This window comes from Macrosteles quadrilineatus, unplaced genomic scaffold (genome assembly GCF_028750875.1).
Source record: "Macrosteles quadrilineatus isolate MER2022 unplaced genomic scaffold, UCM_ALF_1.0 Scaffold_7__1_contigs__length_78375512, whole genome shotgun sequence".
Lineage (NCBI taxonomy): Eukaryota > Metazoa > Arthropoda > Insecta > Hemiptera > Cicadellidae > Macrosteles > Macrosteles quadrilineatus.
In genome coordinates this window covers 37,303,893-37,328,940 of record NW_026542600.1, presented here as the reverse complement: position 1 = coordinate 37,328,940, position 25,048 = coordinate 37,303,893, and positions in this window count along the sequence as shown.

Below are 25,048 nucleotides of genomic sequence, written 5' to 3'. Positions count from 1 at the left end.
TAACAAGGGAACTTTCAAAGCCACTGGGGCAGAGCCCAAAGGACTTTTTCAAACAAGTAAGGCCAGTTTGCAAATCTACGTGACCCGCTCTTTCCAATGAGACGTCAATGGATAAAATCGGTTAATAAGTGGCGGAGGAGTTCAATCGACAAAGTTTCATTTAGCGTATTAATTATATGTATAGATTAACTCTACGGAAAAATCACTTATGTTTGTGAGTGTGCGTGTGTGTGAGTAGAGACTTTTTATCACTAGAAGAGTGTGCAGGTAAATAAGGGAAAATAAAAGAGATCTACATAATAATAAACCTATGTTGATCCCTGATAAATCACGGAAACTTACAATCCCCAAAAAATGTCTTCCTGGCCTGGTGATGAAATAAATGATGTAAAAGACGTTCACAGATCGTAAAAGAGGACCTGTTACTGCAGATGTTCTTGTGAAGGGGTTGTTTCAAGAGGATGATAAGTGTAGGACAGTCGGTTCTCATGTTCAGCTAGTGCTATTCGAAGCAAGATGAGAGATGCCTGGATGATCCCTAGATTTAATTTAGTTGCGTGATTTGTTATAATTCAAGATACGTGTACCGGGCATGAAATTCTCTGACAAGTGTTTCGGCTGGGTGACCAGCGGCCCATAGGGGTTTTTATAAGAGTCCCTAAATGTTCTCATCTGGCTACGTATCCATAAAATTTTTTTTTCAAATTTAATCCTCATTTATTTGTTGATTTAAAATAAATTTGAATAAAAAAATGAACAGCTGTTTGCAAACGGATGATTTCCAACTTTGATCTTTATTGTCGAAATATTTTTAATGTAATGCTTAATTTTATATTTCGTTGGTAAAACCAAGAGTCTCTTTGACGTAGCCATTTGTTACTTAAGAGTTTTGTAACTTTGTAGATCCACCAAACTACAAAATAGGGAAATAGGGTCTAATTATATATGGTTTTTACTTCTTTTGCTTATTTAGATTACTGTACACACCATTAATAAAAAAGCAAATATATAATGAAATATTTTGGTGGTTCTAAAACTAAAATGAGATAGGTAACAGTGATTAAGTAGGATTAAAATAATACATTTCTTTAGAGCTTCACATTGCTGATTCTGACAACAAAGTGGGGAAATTAAGCTTTTTCCCAAACACTGTCGTTTGTTCAGAGTCAAAAACGGGAAGAATGAACGGTCGTTTGTTTAGCAGGATAAGAGGCTTAACATCTTCTGTAAAGCGAATTTTGTTTTATTATTTTGCATCAGTCAACAAAAATGTTTTTGGTCTTTTACAGTGAGTTATAGTGTGTGTATGCATTTCCATAGCAAAATATAAAATTGTAGGGATTCATTATCTATAACATGCGAATGAGCTGTAAAAGAAAATCATTTGTCATGTGGGAGAAATAAGGTTGTTTATTTCTCCCTGTTATATAAAATTATTTATTGTTTCATTTTTCTGAGAATCCGAGTACCAAACTTTCCTACTTAAAAGAGAATTTAATACAAACGAAATACCTCAAATATGTCCAATCTTTGGGTTAGTGCATTTTGTAACGTAATATACTACTAAGCGATGGTGTGAAACAAACCATAACATCAACCCCTTGAGGTGGAGGTGAATTAGGGTTAACAGCTACATTAAATGTTGGCACAGTCATTCTGTTCTAATACTTCTAGACCATCGCAAGTATACGTCGTCTTTCATTACTCAAAGCAGCACAGGGTCTGAAAAAATAAACCCCTCTAAAGTATCACATTTGTAAAAGTAGCTTTTATGTAACTAAGTTTTTACATTAAATTCAACTTCAACATGAAATGTCCAATATGTAAATTCAATGATATTTTGAAAGGTCAGAAAGTGCTCTTAAAGGGCAGATTTTCTAATTGAATGAATGAATGAATGAATGAATGAATGAATGAATGAATGAATGAAATATGTTTATTTCCACATAATATATACAGAAACAAAAGCATACTTTTTAATACAAAATACTTAAAAAATAAAACTAAGACCAAGAATAAAAAAGAAAATTTCTGTATAAACTAAATTAAATTGATTATATGAAATACAGCAGACATAGGCAAGTGCTGCCTGTGCGTCTGCTGGGTTGCTATTTAAATATTTATAGCAACCAAGTCATATGGAATTATTGCCTATAAAAAGATGAATAATGGAATGTAGACTGTTGCTTAAAAGGTTATTAGTTTATAAAGGAGATTTATGAATTGTAAAATTAAATAAGATCTAGAAGTAAAACAGTTTTGAACAGGTGGGGACTAGACTACTAATTACCTGAGTTGCATTCCCATTGAGTGTGCTTGGGTGTCAATTAACATTGTGGTTTAGTGGTCTGAAGACTACAATAATATTATACGTATGTCCCTATGTAGGTAAGAAGATACGTCTTTTATGTTTAAATGTTTCATAAGTGACTTTATATACAGTATACCTACAATATTGGTGAAATATTATTTAGTAAGTTTAGTTTAAGCTATTGAAATAGTCACTTGCGAGCTCACAGCTTGATTGAAGATCATATATGTACTTGTTTATGAATGTTTAAATATACAGTTATGTATTTTAAAAATATAAATCCCATGGGTAGCCGAGAATGGCAAATGGAAGTTGAAATCCAATTCCCGAATCTAAATTACTTCAGGCCAAAGAACAGTATTGGTACGTTTCAACACATGCCAATTTCACTTTATTTCTTTATATATTTTATACAGATATTTTCCAGCGACATAAAAGCCTTTGTAAGTAATGCAAAACTGCTTGTTTATTCCCAAATGTTTTTTTGTTGTAAATGCATTTAGTATTTTGTAATCGATATAGTTTTAGAAGGACTCAAGCATTTTGTACACAATTTGTAGATTATAAAATATAACATTATAATAGATAGAGAATTTGGTGACAACCAAGTACAAACCTAGAACAGCCTGGTACAATCTAGTATTGTAGAGACACTAGTAATTTGGATATTGTGTAGTAATTTGTAGTAAATAAAGTAGTTAATAGAAACATTAGTAACCATTAGACAATGTTTTTATTTCAAAGGCAGTTTTTTACGTCAGTGTAGATCAATGGGGATATTTACAAACTGGTGGAAATCTAATTCTCCTATATTGGCAAGGATATGTATGTTAAAACTAGCTTACTCAAAGATTAGTTTTATAATATAAGATATGCGACCACGAAAACTAACCTAAGTCTCTTCTGTGTATTTTTTTAGGGAGTGGAGAGAGAATGCATTTACACACACATGTAGCCAGCCTGTAGGGTGAGACTCCTGAGATGATCAGACTACTCACTTAAAAACCCCCTCTACTCTGTTGGACACAGACCTGGGAATGTTTTTCACATTTCATTCAAGTCATGCCAACATGTGACCTAAGCCCTTGGGCTCCCACTTTTTCCGGCATTCTGTTATTTTATTACCTAGACCGCATCTCGATCAAGGTCGATCTTCCTGGCACGGAGAATCCCCTGGGCAAATGTGACACACAGGTGCAATTATCCTCACCCTCCGCCATCATCGGTATGACTGTGTCCACCGACAGCAGTCCTACGTTGTATTGAGCCTCCAGGCAGGGCCTTTCCCAACGCGGACAGCGGAAAAAAGTGTGTTCCGCGGCGTCGGGAGTGCCCGAACAGTAGATACAATCGGGGGACTCAGCTTTGCCCTTCCTGAACAGGTACGACCGGAAAATCCGTGACCTTTCAGAAATTGGGTGAGGTAAAAATCTACCTCACCAATTTACCCAAGGTTGGACTTGCGGAATCAGTCGCCTGGTCCAGCGTACCCGCGTCTCTTGTTACCAGCTCTCCTGTCACAGCTGGTAGGTCCGGGCGCGCTCTTCGCTTCTTGCCTGGTCCTTTTTAACCCGCTGATATATTTCCCTCCTCTCTGTCACAAAAAGTTTAACGGGGATGACTCCAGCAATCACCAGGATAGCGGGTTCGTACACTTCTGCGTGTGCGTTGATACTTTTAAGATTTATATTAATATCGCAAACCAACATTGTGGTTTAGTCATGGAGTAAAGAGTGGGCAAACGTATTTACTCCTTTTGGTTTGGCTGCGGAGTTGCTTAAAAGTTCTTACATTTGTTGGTTTTTGAAACTAAACAACTAAACCAAACTCGAGAAATATCAAATTTATTCATAAAATTGTTTCAGTTTGTATTAGGGTTGATTGAATTTAAGTATTACAAGAATGACCAAGGGGCCTACTAATTGTTGTTTTTCTTCAACATGAAACAATGGTATTTATAAGGCATTTCAAGCTTTTTTTTCTGAAGCCTATTCAACACCGCTAAGCACCCCTACAACTGTATAACTCAATGTAGTACAAACTATTAACCATCGTAAGATAATAGTATTTAACTTGAATTGTAGATTTAACACGCAGAACTTTTATGTCTATATATAGATGAGGAGGAAATACCTATCAGCAAAGTATTATTTACCTATCATTCAAATTCAACCGATAGTAAGTTTGCCTTTACACACAATAATATTCACACTCTTTTTAACCAGTTCAAACATCACACAATAACTTAAACAATATACTGTTGTAACAAGAAGAAGACTTTATATAACGAACATCTTAGATTGTAAATTTCTTTACGAATGTGTTTAATTTTGGTTTGGCTTTTTTGGACTGCTACGAGTGTTATTGCCACCAGCAACACTGTATTGCAATGGTACTTATAAGCAGATTATAAGAGTAAGATTCGCTGGGTTGTAAACTGATGGTGATACCACGATAGTTCTACTAAGTAAATAGGGTAACATAGGTAAAAATTCCCCTCCAGTTTCCCCAAAGCCAAGCCTACAAGCGAGGTATCATAAATTATGACAAGTATTGGCGATTTACTGAATTTGAACCTGGCCATTAGATATCAATTAAATACAGATTATCGAATTCCAAAATACATTATGCCTCTTCAGACATGCATTGCATTTTCAATAAAAGCATTTTACACTAAATACTGACGACAGCTATTTATTAACCATAGTATCAAAAAAATAAATTCTGTATAAAAGATTTGAAAATTAATTTGTTTTTTATTATATTGAATAATATCTTTGAATCATATAAAAATTTTTGTTGCTCAGTTATTTAATAGGGTGAAATCATCTACCTAAGACACTTTTTTTTAGAAACTAAGCTTAGTAAATTTAAATATTGTATAAGGCTTCAATAGGGAAACACTTGGGTTATAACTTGAGTTCCGAGTAACTTTAATTAACCGTTGTTAGAACTTTCTGCGTTAAACGATGTTTGGGTGCTTTAAAATGTTGACCCTTTATTAAATACTATACAAACTTAGCTACAAGTATTTAGGCATATCCAATATCCATAAAACTAGCACTATTTGGGTGCGGATGATTCTTTGTAGCATATACTAAAATTAATTATAAATTTAAGAAGATATTTATTTTGTTCATTTTATGGTTATGATTTATTTGTCTTTTAATCTTGAATTTATTTTTATTTTTAAATATGTAAATATGTCATATGGTTTCTAAATTTTATTTTATATTTTTCGAAACAATCAAAATCCAAGGATAGCTTGAATAAGTAATTTAATTTGGGTAGGAGGTTTTGGATAATACAAAACTAATATAAAAAGACGTCAAATAGCATAAAATGATTCAGGAATAAAAGAAAATTACGCCTTGAAAACGAAGAATATAAAAAAATTCAATAATGATGCCTCGTAAGTAATTTCATTAATGTAATATTTTAATATTTAATATTTTTTTATTTTAATATTTATTTTAATGTTAATATGTTAACAATGGCGCTGAAAATTGGACCTCGAGTCATACAAATAGAGAATGATTACCATCTACGGTCTTTGTAAGGTGGCTTTACCTTGAATTCACATACCAAATTGGATCGAATGGCTAGATGGTTGTAACGGTAACAAATATTTTTACGCCACACTATTTTGACGAACTTCCCACGCAAGGATTCAGTCCAGAAAACAGCTGTTTACCACAAGCCTTTATCGAATGGGGTTTTAATTACGTACTTCTGTACTGTAACGAGTTTTACCGGACACAAAACAGCTGATTATACTGCATTTGACAATGAGTGGTACTAAACAAAAACATGACCTCTACGCCAGATTTATTTTACATTTATTTCATGCATTAGGTAACTAGTCGTCAACAAAGTTGTAGGTATCAATTTATTTTCTAGCCTACATTACTATATAAAATTGGTGATTTTTTAAGCACCATAAAGTGTTATTGTAAAGAGATCCTAAAAAGAGCAATTTCAAAGCACATTTCTAGGCTAATACAAATTTGGCAGTTTAGGGTCATAAGATTTAATCCAACCTTTTGATATTGGAAACTAATTTCAAACTAATCTTTTGATCTATATATTCTTCCAACAGAACTATATTACTAGCGCATATGTGTTTTTGTACCATATACATCACAAGGTCATTTCAATAAATATTTTAGAAATAGTTTTAATTAAAAAAAAACGAGTGGTAAAATAACCTGGTTGCTTATTCTTCATAAATATAACCATTACTGTATAATAAAGTACAATTTTCGTATTAAGTTTCGAGTTTTTGAAGTTTTTAGGCACGGACAAAAACATTTACAACATGTTTAAAACGTACTAAACGATTTACTCATTCTAAGAATTTGAAAATAAGAAAAACTAAAACATTATTTGGATAGTAATTCTCTTACGAAATGCAAATACTTTTTTTAGCAAAAAGCTAAAATCTTCTTGCTTTGTATTCTATGTTATATTAGTTAGTTGTTGTTAGTTTCTGAGTTAGTTAGATTCCTAAGCTAGAAATTGTTTAATGGACGGGTGACGCCTTTAGTGGTCCAAAATTGGACATTACAAATTGGTTTTTTTTAAATAGTTATTACTGTATATACTGTCTCATACAAAGACATATAGTACACATAGTCTTATACAAAGGCAGTGTACATATGATTGACAGTTTGAAATTGCTTTCTATTTATGCCTACTACTACAATATAATCTGTCTAGGACCTGTTTAAGCCTTTGTACCAAAATACTTTGCCTTCCTGCAAGGTTTTACGAAATAAATTCGTCATGTTTATTCGTCCAATACTTTAGATAGTAGGAAGTACTCAATTAACCAACCATTTAACAGTTTGGTAAGCCACAAACGTGCCTTGTAAAATCATTAACACTTGTCAGACTCAATATAAACTCATATGACTTGTAATCAGATCATATGTGACAAGTCAAATATATGCTAGACATTTATGGAATTAATTTTTGAAAATCCTTATTTAGCGCGATACAAATCTTAAGTTTATAATCCAATAAAAATTGTTCATGTTGTTTCTCAGTACAATACTAGTTTCACGCTGAAGTTAGACCGACAAGGATTTTCCTACACACAATGTAACAATAGGTTTTGCGTGGATTTGTGGCTTCGTGCCTTGCACTGGGAATAAAGTAGGTTCTGTGAAACATGGAGGATTGGTATATATATTTTTTTAAATGCTAGAAGAAATATTACTAGTCATATTGTTTATAAAACATACAATACTTAAAAAGAGGTATACATGTGTTACGATTTCATGTTTGCCTAATAACAACGACGGTAATGCTATGCAGATTATCTGTAGATTAGAAAGTAGATAATTCTAGGTAAAAAGACCCTTAATATGGTTTTCGTCAATGTGATTAGTAGAAGTGAGATCATCTGCATATTTCTGCGAGTGTACATACACATTCAAACACTTGCATTGGTATCAAATTACGATTCTTTCAACTTCGCTTTGAGAAAAATGAAAATTTAAAGTATCCTATCAAAAGTTAAATCGTGTCATGGTTTCTGTTGGGTATTCTGAGAACCTAGATATTGTTGTATAAAGGGAGATATTTTGTGATGAGATTAATATTTCCTGCTTTACATAAACCCTAACATTTAATATATTAACCAATCATATCAACATTTATATCTGCCTAGAGATTCCAACGTCGATGGTAGCGCGGATATGACCAGATCGGCATAAACATACAATGCAAACGTTCCGAATAAAATACATTAACTGTAATAAAAACTTATAAAAATACAAAATATCAATAAATTACCTTAAAAATACTGTATAGTAGCGGACCACCTTAAAATTTTGTTTCCGAGCTTAATTCAAATGTATGTCTCTAAGTTCACTAAAAGTGTTAAAAATATTTATGGTATTATAATGTGTTTTAAGCTGTCTTTCGAGTGCTAAATATTTTCAAACTATTATAACAACTATTAGAAACGTGTAAACCTATCTTTATTCGAACGAGTTTGCGAACCAGTATGGTGAGATCGAGGGACGAGCTTATTAGAGGATTTGTATGGGGTAAACACAGTTTTTCCTATTCTTTTACGTCATGAAAATATTCCAGAATTTATTTGTAAACCATTTTATGAAGAGTGAAAAACAAGTGATTCATTATAGTATTTCGATGCGTTTCTTGAGTACGCCTAGCTGTTACTAGGAGAATTCAAAAAACTGTAAATTATACTGCTATGTAATGCTTATGTATAGTAAATAAACTGTTATGACAATTTGAGTTATTTCATAATTAACGCTTAACTAAAAACAATTTTTTTTTATTACCTCCTTTAAAGCAGAAAACCTCGAAAAGCAGAAAAGTATCGTTGAATGTTTTAATATTTGAATAGGTAATAAAGCTGACATGTTATAGGAAATATTCTTATCTGGCCAAAGGAAATTCGTTTATTCTGTTAATTTGCTGCAGCAGGGGTATTTTGACATACGATAAAATATCTAAATGCCAAGTTTTACCTCTTTTGAGAGATTTATATAATAAACGCAAACAAATCAGATTCAAACAAAGACAGAACGGTTCGCTCCTTTTGTCTGATCAACAATAGAGAAGCCTACGTCGAGTCGGGGTTTTACTGATCACTTTGCATATGTTTCGATGAATTATGGAATACTAGGAAGGATGACTAGTACTTGTTAGTAAGTATAGTACTACTGTTATGAATTGGTGTACTTACAAGTATTAAAACTACTACAAGTACTAAGACTACTGTATCATGCCAGGCGATTGGGCTTGAGTAGGAGGGGGGGGGGTGAAATCTAAAAAAACTTTTAAGACTGCATTCTTTAAACAAAATGTCCACCACGCCACAGCGCTACTTCAGACTTGGCGTTTATACAATCTTTATTTGAGCATTAAAAAAACATCTTACGTCTTATTTACAATCAATTATCAATAACACTAAACCTCATTCATAACTGGAACGATTTATATAGGCTGATAGGCAAAAGTAAAGAAAGAAGGGATACCAACGTATGAGCTGGTTTTGTTGTTAAAAAGTGTGTCTCGGTAGTTGTAGTTATTTGGGTTGCTTAAAAAAAGACCTTCTTGAACATCAACTTACTTTTTAGTCCTTTGCTTTGACGGTATAAAATTTTCTAGAGTTAGTAATATTTTTTAACTTTTTGGCTCCATTCAAAAGAATAATCAAGGGCAGGTTATGATGGGGAATATTTGTCTATCCCTGACATATCTTATTTAGCATATCCACCTACTTCATATTGCTTTTAGCACAGTGCAATAAATCTGTGAAATGGTAATATTAGGAATAAACGAGATATTTGTCACAGAAAATAAAAGTTTGTTGCATTTAGTCACAGTTGTTGAGGATGTACGCACAAAATTTAAAACAGCTACATTAGTTAACAGTACTAATAACAAATCTAACTGTATATCTACCACTATCAAGGCTTTGTAAAGTAAGTGTTGAAACTTTCGTTAGGAGTTTAATCTCCTTCCATTTTATGGATAGTTAAAAATGTGGTTATTTACCAAATTTTGTTTGTTCTAACATCCATGATCAAACTTAAAGTTCTTAACCTCCCATAGTAAATATAAAGTTTCCTAGTGGATGTATTTCATGATTCTACCAATTGTATCTTCATACGTGTAAAATACATCAATAGGAAAATTAAATTAATAGATCATTTTTTTATTTAATTAACAAAAAATAGGAACACAGACGGAATCAGCTAATTTCATACAAATTCAATATTCGAGAAGTGATCCTGGGCCAAAGCAAATCAATATAAAGAGGAAAATAAATTAGTTGCTCTTGTAAAGAAAAAGGCCCATAACAGAGAATCGGTATTGTTTTTAATGCAAGAAAATGGATCTAAATAACGGATAAGGTTTCTTTGCGGCCAGCAATGGATTGAAAGGCGTTTCGATATTATTTGTTGTTATAACGAATATTATTCCTGTACCTTATTGTATTGTTAAGAACTCCATTTCATTTTGCATTATATTTATCATAGCTTTTTGTCCATTTAAAAAATCAATTTGCAGCCTCTTTTAACTTTTCATTTACAACATCATTGTACTTACATGAGCTTCGGGAGCCTAGATTTGTAACGTATAAACAGTGGGAATAGTACAAGGATAGACTGTATATAATATAATGCCGGTTAAATGTAATATTAAGCATGTGATGTAGAATGTAACCAACAAACTATTAAATTTTACCATTATTCAAACTCCTCTTTATTTTTATTTTATTTAACACAGAAAAATCTCTCAACCTTTACATCATGTAGACATTGAATGGAGTAAAGAAATTTGTTTCCTTTAAATGTTTTTAAAGGGATTCCTATCACAGCAAGGGGATCCCTTGCCAGGTCTGTATATTATTCCAGCGTCTGTGTAGAGTAAGGAGGATCCCTATAATTCCCGGTATGTCAAAACCATTTATACGTTTCCTACTTACAAACACAGTGTATTATGATTATTACTTAGCTTTGCAAAAGAAATTCATTTTCTAAAATTGTTCTAAAATGGTTTCTAATTTAGCTTAGAAATATTACTAACTTATAAATGGACATTTAAAATTTGCAGTTTAACTTTAGTAGTAATTTCGCTGTGAAGCTTCCCATACAAACGCCTTTGAGGAATAAAAAAAATTGTTTGTGAGTACAATAGTGCAATTTGTATACAAACAATGCCCAATCAATGACTGTTATTAAGAGTCTTCTTCACCCCTGCGAAAAACACTAAAACATGCCTCGGACGTCCCTCGCTCCTGATGGAATAAGTAAAGATTCAATGTTAAAACTTTTTTCCCTACAGATAAAGGTTGGTTCTAGAGCCCTCATACCTGATATATCCAAAATAATAATTTGTATAAGTACCAAAAAATCTTAAAAGTAACGTAAATTGAGTTACATTTAAACATTGATAAAACTATGTTTTTATATCATTTTCAATTTTTCGAGGTATAAGGGCCGTAGTATAACTATTCAACTACATTGTTACCAAGTTTCAACAAAATCTGTTTGAAAAACAGCGTCCGAAACGGGGGACGAAATTAACATGTTTTGTTCCAAACGCCGGTCTGCCGAAGGGAGGCTACTGCGCTACTAGCCTTTTACAAAACTTGGCTCAGACGGCAGATAAGTCACCGAAGCGTCGCAACCTGTCGCTGTCCAAAGGACTCTGATCAACAACTAACTGCTACATATTACATTTTATGCAACTTGGTACAACAAATGGGCAAACTCTGTAGAGGCAAGGCATTTTTGGCGACATTAAATTGCAACATTAAAGCATTGATGACATTAAATGGAGGATCTGAGAACTTTTTTTGAATTTAGTAAAAAAAAAAAATATTTAATATGATATATTTTATAATAATGATGATGTTAAGAATTCATTCAGTTTAGTTACACTCGTATTCCTTTATTAGCGACTGGTCATATTTGCTTACCCCGTTAAGATAAATAGCTTTAAATGTTATTCCTTGTGTTCTGTTATGTGAATACAATTTTCCTAGTTTATTATTACTACTGGATGACAATATCCATCAAAGTAATTTCCGCCTGAATCATTGATGGTTTCGTTTTTTGTAAGTGTAAACAGTTACGATAGCGTCCCAAATATTTGGTTGCTGATTTTCTTGTTGGGCCAAAAATAATGAGTACCTTTCTAGTATGGTAGCAAATGTTTCTGCACCATTAAATGTGTGATCTTCATGAATGTCAATGAAGTATTTACTTAATAGGGAATAGCAATTATAATTTTTAACATAGCTTCAAAAATGTTAGGTTTTTTAATTCACAGACTTTATTATCCGTGGCATTACACAACACAAAAACTCTCGACGTTTGTGTGCTATTTACTATGTTTAGTTTGTACTTATTAAGCATCAAAGTTCGACTACACTGATTGTAAACATTCAGAGATCAATTTAAAGTATCCATCACTTTCTTGGTTGATGTCATGTGTCAACTTAGATTTACTCCCAAACACAAAGGTCCGATGTCCACTTTGATTGAAATGTCAAAGATCGTTTGTTCAGGTTTCTGTTGAAAGAGAAAGTGAACGTTTATGGATGACTGTTTGTTTTTCTTACACATTTGTAAACGGCAAAAAGGAAAATATACAGAAACATAAAAAAAATTATTAATTATATTATTTCCATAAGTTAACAGGTTTTTGTCATGATTGTATTCAACACTTACTAAAGGAGATAATGGTTTTGTTCTGTGAAATCATTCTAAGGATAGAAATATTTGAAAACTATTTTTACTATAAGTGTTATAGTTATATATCAACTGATTATTCATCCTGGATTTCCATTGCACACTGCATCTTGTTATTTGTCACAAAATATAAACTTTAAGTTTTCATGTGAGAAATGATAATCAAAATTACCACTATGACACTTTTATTTAACACTATTTCACAGCTCTTCACCAAGTTAAATCATTCAAGAATGGAGAGTAATTAAGCTGAGATACTTTTCATTATACAAAGTAAAATTAAAATACAATAGGAGTAAAATATTTACTAAGGAAAAAAATTACGTACTTTGGAACTAATTAGAAGATTTTCTCAGCCCCCTATTGGTTTAAATCTATAGTTAATGTAAAACATAAAATATATAAGTTAGGATTTAATAACATTTCCAGATATTACTACACTACGTATGTACACATACACAGATCATACACATAACATAATTTCTGACAAGAGACTTAAGAGGAAAAAAATCTGTATAAGTGGGTTTCTAATACAATATCACTAACACGTAAAAACACAGGTATAATGCTTATCAATAAGTTATACATTATAGCAAACATAACGATGTTCCTCTTAAATATGTATCATATTTATGTTACATTCCCCACTAACCTGTGACTCTTAACGACAGTGTTTACAAAATGTTAGGCGTATGCACAAGATAAACAAATACTTGTATGGGTAAGAACTTAGCAAGGTATAGACTAAAGTATTTATTTATATTAATTATTTATATTAAGTGTAAGCCAACTCATAATTCACTTGCCTCTCTGTAACTGGTTTTTCGGATAGCTGTGGATTGAAAATTATAAGAACCGACAGGCAATAGAGCTGGCCACCAGGCATGGATGGATAGTCCAGAAAGCATTTGAATTAAATGCATTTCTACGACGAGTATAAGGTCTGTTAAGTGTGCGGCAAGTCAGAGGATAATATCGATCTTCTTTTTTGACTGCGATGAGTTCAACTTTCGAAAAGTAAGATTGGTTAACTTTTATTTGACTTGTAGCTTTTTATCCAAAGGTAACTTCTCATTGAAACCCTTTTATGGAACCCCGACTTTTACTTTTGAAACGTAGGCAATAAATTATTTCCTTGATAACAAGTTTGACTTTAATCTCTGTTGGAAAAGTTTGGTAACTCTGACTCAGAGCCTTGATCAATGCCCTTCATATCGGAATGCCCAATAAAACGTTGGTTCTTTACCTGAACCTATTTTTTCAACCTAGTTCTACAAAGTGGTTATCAATACTATAGTCAACTTGTAGTCCTCATGATTTAATTAGAAACAACTTGATTTCCTTCTACAACAATATTTATTAGGCCCCTACTTCACTACTATTTTAATTAATTCTTTTGACCTATGATGATAATCTATAAAACACATTGTTCAAATTAAATTCAAAAGGATACACAAGTTATCAACATCTGAGTTGATTACTGAAATTGTGTGGATGCATTTTATTTCAAATATTTTACCTAACAAAACTTGTTTATGTGTATACTTAAGTATAAAAGTTAGGTTTACATTTTAAATGTATCTTTAGTCAACCAAAAACTGAACCAAATTGTTTTTTTTTTCAATTTAAAATCTGGAGAATTGATCTGGTAAATCTTTTTGGAAGTGGTTTACATTAAAACTCGTTACTGTTGTCAAAATTTAATAATGGCAAGAGGAGGTATGGGTGGACAGCAAAATGGTTTCCATGCTTCTGGTTATTATACAATTATTACCAGATTTAATACTGAAGGCTTTAATCTGGTAATTGTATAATATGTCAATCTTAAAAATAACTCACACTCGTCAAATGAGCTTCACTCTATCTAAGTTCACCATTATTCTATGACTAGATTATACAGTGTGGACAACTTTACTTTGCCATTATTGAATCATCTTATCCCTTGTGAGGAAGTTTCCTCCAGAGCACTAGGCCTTATCAAGGGTGGTAAGGGTCGATAAGTGAAAGACTCTGGGTATCTCAAACTTCCATTTTATTCCCTGATATCCTAATCCTTACACATATGTTTATATATACAATATTATATACAGTCTTGATCCTGGGTCCGTAGTCCTCCTACCAGGCAGTGTCTCCGGGCTCGTATTCAGGGGTTGGGCAGAGGTTGGATCAAGTCTTGCTTGCGCCCTTACTGGCCCGGTGGTCTACGACACTCCTAAAAGATATCCGTGTGGGTCCGCGGTCTAGATCCTTGGCACCTTCACCCCGGAATCCTCGGTCCCCTAGCTGCTGCTCTCCACTGGAGACGGTTCTGGCTTTCCAAGCACAGAAGTCAAGCTGGGCCGGTTTAATGTGCTACTGCTCTCCACTGGAGACGGTTCTGGCGTCACTTGCTCAGAAGTTAGCACTCTCTAGGCAGTCTACTCGGTCTGCAGTCCGACGTAAACTCCTTCAACACTTAGCGTATACCTATGTATATGCTTTAAAGGTGGTGGGGGACTCCAAAGTCCTCCCCTCCACCTACGACTACGGACCCGCGGGCTCAACACGCCCATGCGAGGGTGTCGGTGGCTCAACACGCCCGTCCAGCGGTACCCGTGGCTCAACACGCCCATCAGGTGTCCTGCGGGCTCAACACGCCCATGCGGGGTGTCGGGGGCTCAACACGCCCATCCGACGGTGCTGGTGGCTCAACACGCCCATCCAGCGGTACCCGTGGCTCAACACGCCCATCAGGTGTCTCGCGGGCTCAACACGCCCATGCGAGGGTGCCGGGGGCTCAACACGCCCGTCCGACGGTGCCGGGGGCTCAACACGCCCGTCCAGCGTACCCGTGGCTCAACACGCCCGTCAGGTAACTCGCGGGCTCAACACGCCCATGCGAGGGTGCCGGGGGCTCAACACGCCCGTCCGACGGTGCCGGGGGCTCAACACGCCCGTCCAGCGTACCCGTGGCTCAACACGCCCGTCAGGTGACTCGCGGGCTCAACACGCCCATGCGAGGGTGCCGGGGGCTCAACACGCCCGTCCAGCGTACCTGTGGCTCAACACGCCCGTCAGGTGACTCGCGGGCTCAACACGCCCATGCGGGGTGTCGGGGGCTCAACACGCCCATCCGACGGTGCTGGTGGCTCAACACGCCCATCCAGCGTACCTGTGGCTCAGCACGCCCATCAGGTGTCTCGCGGGCTCAACACGCCCATGCGAGGGTGTCGGGGGCTCAACACGCCCGTCCGACGGTGCCCGGGGCTCAACACGCCCATCAGGCCCCACACCGGTGGCTCAGCACGCCCATCCGGCGGGTCGGGCCCGAAGGCCCAACTGACTTCTCGGTGCCAAACACCCTGGTTAAGTACCCGCCGAATGGTACCCAAGTGGTGGGGGTAGTGTACCTTACCTCCCCTTTGGAGCATCTTTCCCCTCCTTTGGAGTCATTTTTATGTCTCCGAGTAGCTTTGTAGCTTTAACCTAAAAATTATCCAGGGAGTCAAAAACACTTCTTTACACCCTGGTACTTAGAAAAATATTCAATCTGGGCACCTCACCTATATTTATGAATGTTAGGTAAGTATCAATTTCATTTTTGTGCAAGCTGCTCACATTGTCCAGTCTAGTTGTCAGATTTTAAACGTGCCACAAAAAAAGGTTAATATTTTTCGTTGTTTTAGATTTTACTTAGAAAGGTCCCAAAAATATCGTCTTAAAATAGCCTTGTTATTTATTGATTACAAAATAATTTTTTAAAGATAAAAACATTTAACCATCTTAAGAGATTGTCGAGTAAAATAATTCCATTCGAAAATGGCAACTTAACTTTATTAAAAAAAATATCTAAATATATCGAATGTTGCTTTCGGACATGAATAAATCTCATTGGATGTGACGTTGATACATTATAATTTATGTTATTGATGTTTACTATATGTTTTTTTGTGGTTTTACGCTCCAAAGTCCCCATAATACCTTAAATCTAAGTTTTCAAAATGTTATAAATATTTATGGTCCTAAAAAATAATAGTATTGTTTTATTTGTAAAAATATTCTACACATGAGACTTGGATGTGTTTAAATTTGTATCTACGCTACGGATAGACAAAGCTTATTATTTATTGTTACTATTTCTGTATTTAATTGTTACTTTTATTACATTTCTATTCAAGACAAGGTAGTCAAGTAGTTTTTTTTTATTTTGTTTACTTCAAGTAAGACTGGTGCGAAGGAATGACATTAGTTTTCTGTAAACCTCGAAGCCAATTAAAGTGTACTATAAGAATGTTTCGATTTCAGAAATCTTGTACTCAAGGCATTGTTATAATCTCAATTTGTTAGCATCCATCTCCTTTGAGACATCTATATTTCTAATATCGTAAGACCGAAATTTAACAAAGAAATTGTGAGCGAACGGGAGGTCGTAGAAGACTGGGAGAGGTCTCATTTTAAAGGTCTGGGGATGAAATGTTAAGGAAAATTATTCATTTTTCCTAACTATGCACCAAAAGGTTGTTACGGAATAAAATAATTCACATTTAAATAGCGTGGAATTTAATTTAATGTCTTTTTATTTAGTGTAAACACAGCTGTGATTATATAAATTGAATAAATTATAACCACACCTGAATGTGCATTATTTTGTTATTGTAAAATTGTTAGTGAAGTAGTAAACAACACAAAGTGAAAATTTGGTGAAATCTTTTGAAAAAACAATTTGATACTTTTAAACTTAATACTTTACAATGGAGTGTTCTTTTGCACAGTAATAATGTATAATGTCGGAAGACTACCACGCATAGGTATTGTTCCTCGAAATGAGAACAACAGGCGCCAGATTTGGCACGATATTAATGGAAGAAGAATAAATGAGCATCGGATGAACATGAATTTATTCCTGTGTATAGATTACCACTTTTAAATGAGATTGCACTACACAGCGTAGGGCCAATGAACGATGGGTGCATGCATTGTGGTGCATTGCTCAATTTGATTTGGTGAAATTGTGGCGCAATGCCGAACCTTCACAAAAGTTGGCATTTATTTGAAAAACCCAGTGTCAACTTTATGTTGCTTTTAGATGGGTAAAGAGGCCAGATGATGTTAAAATAGTACTAGAACCAATAAAGACCAAGGAATCGACCAAAATGGATAACATACAACAAATGTTATTTCAGAGAGATTTTGGTATAGAATTAGCATTTTATAATCTGGATGATGATATTATCTCTATGTGTTTTTCTAAGTGAATTTGTCTATATTTAAAGAAATCTACATAGATTAATTAATAGTCATGAAGATTTTTATTGGAAAATGATCCTTAGTTTTTTTATGATTAGAAAGTTTATATTATAAACACACCGCATGCCCTTTGGAATTCTTATTTTAAACAGAGCAGACATCAAAATGCATTATGCAGGTATGAAATAACTATTATACATATCATAATATACAAAAATGTTAAATCATAATTCAAGGTAGTGTAACCTATGAGACTAATAATTTGTACAAAATAATTACAATAAAATAATTACTAGAATATAGGGGGTATTGCCCCTACAAGCCACTAGTATTTTTAATACGTCTAATAAACAAACAAATTTCATCCGCTTACCAGAAAACAGGAAAACAAAGCTTACTGTAACTGGGAACCCTCGGAACAAAACTGTCTGAGAGAGATTCTTGTTGTTGAAAACATGCTGATATCAGGAATGGTTTGTTGTTTAGGAATACTTGTTAACCAATTTCATAAGGAAATTTAAGTTTTTTACTCCATGCAGGTTGGAATTTACTCCAGAAAAGTTTTAGATTCTACAGAAAGAAAGAAAGACACTTATTACAACTACACGTATCGTATATTACGTCCACTAACCTGTTACTCATTTGCTAGACTGCTTGTCTCCGATGTCGGGCTGTGACGTCAGCTGTTGTCGTCATCGGTGGTCAGTGTAGCCAATTCATAAACTTAAATTCCTCTTGCTACTTTACTTTAATAATATATTACACTCGCCCCAACTTAAAATCAAGCTCTTCCTTTAATAGGCCTAAATAATAGTCCTAGGCCTAATACCAAAAATCATTAACCAATTTCAAAGTCCATAGTTCATTGCATTTAACTTAAAACTTTTCTTCAATAACTCAAAATAAAAATTACTTCTTCAGTTACACAGTCGACTGTTTACTTAAAGATCAAGCCTCCTCGGCTTACGAACGGCCCGTTGAGACCGTCTAAGAAGTTGCGGGCTTGACTGCACTTCATGTCTTTCTTCAAGTCTTGGTAGAGGGCTAGATGCTTCTGGCAGGCTTCGCCTCTGATGTGAGGGCGTTATCGCCGCTGGCTGAAGGCTAGGTATCTTCACTGGTGAAATAGGCCTAACCGGAGGTGACGCCTTGACTGGTGATGGCTGTGGAATTCGCCTATCCACCAAAGTCTCCTCTTCGTCTCCCAGAAGACTGGAACGCAGATGGTCCGCATGACAGAACCGGATCCTGCCTAACACACTTACAACATAAGTCGCAAGGCTTCTTTGCTCCATCACTTTTCCCGGAACCCAGGACACATGCTCCCCTCTGACCGTCTTCACCCACACCTTATCTCCTTTGCCAAAATATCTAGCACCACCTCGGATGCTGTTGGCAGCTGAACGTTGCTGTTCCTTCTTTTTATCAATCACTGACAACAAATTAGGCTTAAGTAGGGTTAATTTTGTTCTGGGTTTCCATTGGAGAAACAACTCGGCTGGTGAGAGTCCAGTTACTGTGCTGGGTGTGTTCCGGTACACAAACAGGAAGTTGTCTAATTTATGCTGTAAGGTAACACCTTCCAATTGACTTTCTATCACTTGCCTCTGCAGATTTTGAATGATGTAGTTGATTTCATAAGAAATACTTCAAGCCATTTTGAAAAACTGTCAACTATAACTAACAGTTGTTGTCTAGTTTGCGGATCTTCCGCATAGTCAATATGAATTCTCTGCCATCTGTTGGTAGTTCTAGGCCATTGATGCAATGGCACCTTAACGGCAGCATTTCTAGTGCACTGACAAACAGTGCAGGTAGACACTGTTTCCTCTATGTTTTTCTCAAGACCAGGCCACCAGACGTAGCTCCTGGCTAACATTTTCAACCGCGATATTCCTGGATGCTGGTCATGTAGTAATCGGATTACAGCACTCCGAAGCTTTTCGGGCACGACTACTCGTGCTCCCCAAACGACACAATTGTTGTCAACCGACAGTTCATCCTTCCTTCTGAAATATGCAATTAACTCAGGTTCATCGGCCGAACGCCAACCGTGCCAAATAAAGTCCCTTACTTTTGATAACACAGGATCCCTATCAGTCAATCTAGCAATATCTTTAGCCGTAATAGGTGTGTCGTCACTCACCAATTTGTAGCAGCTAAATACTTCCACCACATTTTCCACGTGAGATAGGTGATTGGCCTCCAATTCCATGGTCTCATCATTGGGCAGCGGCAATCTTGAAAGGGCATCAGCATGAGGGAGATCCACCCCTCGCCTGTACTTCACCTCGAAGTTATAGGCTGACAGAATCAACGCCCAGCGTTGCAGACGGGCCGCAGCTACACACGGCACTCCTCGCTTACTTCCAAAAATGGCAACCAAAGGCGCATGATCTGTCTGCAACACAACATTTAAACGACCATAAATGTACTTATGGAACCTTTTGACTCCAAACACAAGCGCCAACGCTTCTTTGTGAAGTTGAGAGTAATTCTTTTCACTTGCACTCAAAGATTTTGAGGCAAACGCAATTGGTTTTTCCACACCGTCAATGAGATGAGAAAGTACTGCTCCAACACCCCGTGGGCTCGCATCACATGTCAAAATCAAAGGTTTATTCACGTCATAGTGAACCAATACATCAGTAGACAACACCCATTGTTTACTCTGCTGAAAAACCTCTGAACACCTTTTAGACCATACCCAAGGTTCGTCCTTTCTAAGTAGGTCATAGAAACAGCTTATTTTATCTGACAGGTTACAAATGAATTTACCATAATAGTTTATTAGGCCTACATAGGCCTTGAGCTCTTCCTTACACGTTGGTTCTGGAGCGTCACGGATCGCTTCCAAAATACCTTCCTGGGGACTAATTCCCTCTGAAGTCAAACAGTATCCTAGATATTGAACAGAAGGCTGTAAAAATTTACATTTGCTTTGGTTTACCTTAACTCCATAGCTTTGAAGTCGCTGCAGAACATGTTCCAATCTTGTTAGAGCCTCCTCACGGGATGATCCACCAACCAACACATCATCCAGGTACGCCACTGTACCTGGAAGTCCTCCAATTATCTTGTCCATCGCCGCCTGGAAGAGGGCCGGGGCTGACGACAAGCCATATGGTAAGCGACGTAGCCGCACGAGACCTTTATGTGTCGCCAATGTCAAAAGTTCCTGAGACTCCTCTGCAACAGCAAGCTGGAGGTACGCCGCCTCCAAATCCAACACAGAAAAACATTTACAGCCTGCTAACGAGGCAAATATATCTTCGGGCTGCGGCAACGGATAATGTTCTGACTGTATAACCTGGTTCAGAGTAACTTTAAAGTCCCAGCACAAGCGGACGCCTTGTTTCTTTTGTATAACTACTATTGGGGTAGCCCACTGTGAGCTTGTAACAGGGTAGGCAATACCTTCGGATATCATCCGATCAATCTCTTGTTCAACAGAAGTACGCAAAGCGTACGGAACAGGTCTATATTTACAAAACTTAGGGATAGAGTTTTCTTTTAAGACTATCCTAGCCTCAACATCTTTGATCTTCCCCGGACCACCTCTAAATACAGCAGAGACATATTTTTGTTTTAATGCCTTAACCTCATTAGGTTCTATAGAAACCTTTCCGGTTAGGTTAGGTGAAACCCCATCTTTGGCTGCCTCATTAGGCTTGGGTTCATGACTACCAGTAGCGGTTGCGCTAGCAAAATTACATGAGAAAATTGATTTCCAATCTAAATCAATGTGCTTAATCCAGTTCCTTCCTAAGAGTATTGGTTGGTTAGTACGATTTATTTTAACCACAATCAAAGGCAAACAATAAGAATGGTCCTTGTAGTCAACATTGACTTGAGCTTGCCCAGTTACTATGACTTCGTTGCCAGAATAGGTTAACAACTTAATATCTACAGATCTCAATGGAACGTGAGAAAAATATTTCTCAAATATTTCCTGAGGACACACTGACAGTGCCGAACCAGTGTCAATTTCCATAACTACAGGCACATTCTCTATAGCTAGCCTTACCTTGTAATCAGAGTTACTTGAGCATGAGCCAATAGTATATAGAGACAAATTTTCCACTTCCTCATTTATGTCTAGGCTAGGCTTCCCTTTATCTTCCAGTTGATGCACCTCATACCTTCCTTTTAGGCTTTTTGCGGCAGTTTCGCCTTTAGATTTGCACGCCTTGCTAAGATGGCCTACTCTTCTACACAAATTACACCTATAATTACTATAAGGACACATATGAGCCTTATGATCCCAACTTGTGCAACGATAACACTTTATCTTGTTATCATTATTTTTCTCTTCAAAAGATTTTAACTTGTACCCAGCAGGATTCCCACTTTTCAAAGGACCACGAGCACACTTTTTCACACTAAATTTGGAAATATCTTGCACAGGATGATTCCCGAATAAGCCTGTTTGCCTTTCAGCCTGTTCTAGCATGAGCGCTTGAGCAAAAGTTTTGCTCAAATCTAATTCTTCGGAAAGCAACTTTTGCCTTATTCCATCATTACTAATGCCTGATATTAGTTTGTCCCTCAAAGCATCATTTAAGAATGTACCGAAATTACAAGTACTGGCTAAATGTTTGATAGCGACCATAAATTCCGCTATTGACTCTGCCGGCTTTTGACAACGACTATAAAACGTATATCGTTCCGCAACAACGAGCCTTTTAGGAGCAAAATGTTCTTCCAATGTTTTACTTAGGCTTTCGTATGTTTCATCGTCAATCTTCTTAGGGGATATTAAGTCCATTAACACAGCCAAAATCTTAGGCCCAATCACTGTTATCAAGATGGAGACATGATTCGTCGACTTGACATCGTTGGCCTTGAAGTAATGCTTGAGTCGTAATAAATACGAACTGATGTCCTCTTCGTGGGGATTAAATTCCGAGACTCTACCGATACTCGACATTTCGCACTTTTGCGTTTTTAAAGAACGCACTTTACAAAACTTTCACTAGTTTTACTGCGACAAAACCAATATTTAATCCGGCGACTGCGCCATTATTACAACTACACGTATCGTATATTACGTCCACTAACCTGTTACTCATTTGCTAGACTGCTTGTCTCCGACGTCGGGCTGTGACGTCAGCTGTTGTCGTCATCGGTGGTCAGTGTAGCCAATTCATAAACTTAAATTCCTCTTGCTACTTTACTTTAATAATATACTACAACACTTATGTTTAATTTTTTTGAATGTTTGCAAATTTAAAAAGTTAAAAACTATTGAGAAAATTTTATGTTTTTCTTTTTTGCTATGATGCTTATATACTAGCCAATGATCGGTGTTTTAAAATCCTTAAAACTCGACCTAACAAACATACATTTAATAAAGGCATTACTGTATATTTGAATATTGCATGGTAAATTGAGTTTCAACTCAAATATACAGGATGTCCAACCTTGACTAGGACAAACTTCACCAGATTATTCGGGAGATCAAAACAAGGAAAAAATGCAGCTTTGAAAACAAAAAAATAGCCGCAATTTTGAAACAGTTATACATTTTATTCACATTTTACACAAAGTTAGTGGCTAAAACTATTAACATGTTTGCTCAGTCTCAACGCTATAGCTCAAACCGTTAAGGAGATATGAATGTTTTTTTTTTTTTAAAAAAGCACCTACAGACAGACAGACGGTAAACTGTTTGAGATAGAAAACATGATTTATTAAAATTTTCCTTATTTAGACCTCCCGTATAATCTGGTAAAGTTTGTCAAAGCTGGATACCCTGCATTCTAGTGGATAAAACAAGGAATGGCATTCACAAAATCAATAACCATTATTATCATTGAGCAATTTTGTTCAGAAATTGGCAAATGCATTATTTACTACATGCTACTAAATCAACCACGTAGTTAGTTTTTAAATTTGACTAATTTTAATTCATTTCATGTTGCTAATACTATAAGATAGTCCTCCTTGTGTTCCTTCCTTCTGTTTTTATCATGGTTATTACACAATAACGACAGAGGTGCCTCTTACCACGACCATCTTGTTGTTGAATGCCCAAGTTTTCTCATTTCTTTTCACGGATCTTGATTAAACCATATTTCTGACGTATTACACTGTTTTCCCAGCGTACATACATAGTACGTGATCATACAATTTACAGATAATCTTGGCATCCTTACTAAATGGATTAAAAAATTAGGATCATCACAGAATTATCATTTATTACAGTTGAATAGTTAACTTATTTAGTACCTTGAATATGGTTGGAATAACACAATTTAACTGTAAAGGTTAATTTTTTTAATAGGAAATATATTGCTATGAAAAATAGTCTCATGATGAGAACTTCGTAAAATTATAGAATACTTATTTTTTCCACACATTTACTACTTATTTTACCTTAATGGGGCCCTTGTAAGATTTAAATAGCATAAAAACAAGATAATTTTGTTTTTTACAGTCTAAGTTCAGGTAGATTATATAGAATAATTATTCTGTAAACGGATTTTTTTATCGTGCTGTTTCACAATGAATATTATCTCACAAGATTATCTCAGAAATAAAATTGTAAAAAAACTAGAGATTGCTCAAACTTATATTCAATAGAAATAAAACCAATAATTTATATTGTTAAGGGACTTAGAGTTAAATCTACAAACCTTAGAAATAATCGATCTGTAAATTTGGATCGGAACTAAATATTTTGACAAAATTGGGTTTCAAGGACCTCATTATTGGAGGACGCTCGAGTATATACAGTTGATTTTAACTATCAGTTTTTGACAAATTAAATAATTGCTTATGTATAAAAAAATCATGTGTATTTGTGTACATATAAAATATTAAGTTCAATAGTTTTATACATAGTTGGTTTTTTTTGCAAGACCTTCCCTACTTTAAGTTTATGTTGGTAAATGTATTTGTAATCGAGTCTAAAGGTACATACTGTATTGAATGTTTGATTTAAATATAAGTGTAAAAGTTGAAAGATTTTGATAATGGATTATTTTTTTACAAAGCACCGTTATGTTTGATGTTATCTATACAGTTATTATAAATAAATTTAATTGATCTGAAAATCGTGTGAAAACTTCAAGGTTAGAGTTTTTATCATCTATTGTCAAGATTTTCTAACTACTTCCTGCAATAAGTGTAGTCTTTGTCATTATGTTTTATGTTATCTTAAGAAAATGTTTACCTTGGTAAGGACATACTATCGTGGACCCTCGTAGGCCAAAAACCTACTTTGTATGGCATTGTAAGCCTAGACGTCCATATACACATTATT